We start from the raw sequence: 1,690 nt of genomic DNA, 5'->3' as shown, positions 1-1,690 counted from the left end.
GCATGATGCCCCCAGACACACTTACTAAGGCGTATTCATATTCCATGGATGGAACTTCGAGCGATTCTCTCCTGAGTTGACATTGAGTTTTGAGTTTATATTAGCACCCTTTTGACGATGCCATTACGAAACACAAAACAGTTTAGTTCATTTTTTTTTTTAAAACATTGAAAATTGTTTCTAACTTTATCCCCAGGAGGGATGACCAGTTTGGGAATCATTTTTTTACATGTTAAAAATTTCTCCTCGCAATGCTAAAATTTGAGTCCCAAACTGCAGAATAGCACATTTACACTGCAGTCTGGTTCTGAAACCATCAGATGTTTGGTTTGGACAGTCGGGTGTAGTGAACAGTTAAATTTACACACCAACTTTAGCCTTGCTACAAGGTGAGAATGGTATTGCAGCAATGCTACAGATGGTGTGTGAATCATCCTTAATTGTTCTCAATGTCTTGGTTGATTACTCATCATTAATTACTCAGAGGGCCTTGTGTGACAGAATATAATGTTATTTGGCCAATAATTTGGGTAAATTTATCAGACTGAAAATTTGAACTCTGGCTAAGAATTTTCATGATTGCCTAATTTTATGATAAATACAAAATAAATTCAGTTTTATTTCTGGGTAGAAGTAGAGATGAATGGGACATGAATGCAGTCATCAGTACTCAAGTGGAAACATCAAGTCTTTTCTCCTAAACATGGTGAGGATCTTCCCTGTAAGATTAATACATGGTGTAAAACTCTGCAATGTTTTCAAATGGCCTGAAAACCCTAATACCACCACACCACCCCTTCCACCGCGCAGAAATTGCACGTCTCGTCTGCAAATGCAAGCAAGTACAATAAATAAAGTAATCATTTTCAATGCAATTGGTCATTAATATACTGCATAGCAAAAATGATTTATTGCATAAGCATTTTTTTGAACGGGTGATCGATAATTATCCAGTAGATCTTATCACTATCAAAGCAATCCTCTGCTAGCCTACTGGCATACAATAATTTTAGTAGGTTATTTTAGTAAATATTCATAGGTTATTAAATCAAATACAATCTCTTTTATATACTAAAACAAAACTGCTATCAACACAACATAAAAGATACACAATGAGAAGCAGTCAAATACAGGTTGTAAATCAAGAAAACCATACACATTACACATACACATTAGGATCTTTCTCATTGCTTGAATAAAGCAGAAGTGCCACTGCTTCCAATTTCTATTGTCATTGTTACAAGCACAGAGGACTTAATGTCATGATAGCTGCCATCTTGAAAATCCCCTTGGAAAAGATGAAGTATTAAACTGAAAGAGGTATTTCTGCTCAGAGTTGTTGATTACCATGTACTTTGTTTGTAAGTAGCAATGAAGCTAGTATGAATATTTACTTCTAGGATACCATATAAAATAAAAGTACAAGTGTTGTCAAATTCACATCAGCTGCACTTTAGAACGGCTGCTCATCTTGCTTTAATTCTATACTGAAATTTGTAGTAATGTGCTTGAATAGTGTATATTTAAAGTATCTATTGTAGAAAATCTCTCTCTTTTTCTTTATTTCTCATTTTAATTTATTTCTCCCTTTCTTTTATCTTATGTGCCAAACCAAGCTCTATTCTCTGGATGAGATCAAGCAGGCAGCCTGTTGAATAGGTCTCCATTCAGGACACAAACATCTGTGCAA

Source organism: Heptranchias perlo, chromosome 6 (assembly GCF_035084215.1).
Source record: "Heptranchias perlo isolate sHepPer1 chromosome 6, sHepPer1.hap1, whole genome shotgun sequence".
NCBI lineage: Eukaryota > Metazoa > Chordata > Chondrichthyes > Hexanchiformes > Hexanchidae > Heptranchias > Heptranchias perlo.
The sequence above is the reverse complement of the archived record's forward strand: the minus strand, read 5'-3'. Positions refer to the sequence as shown.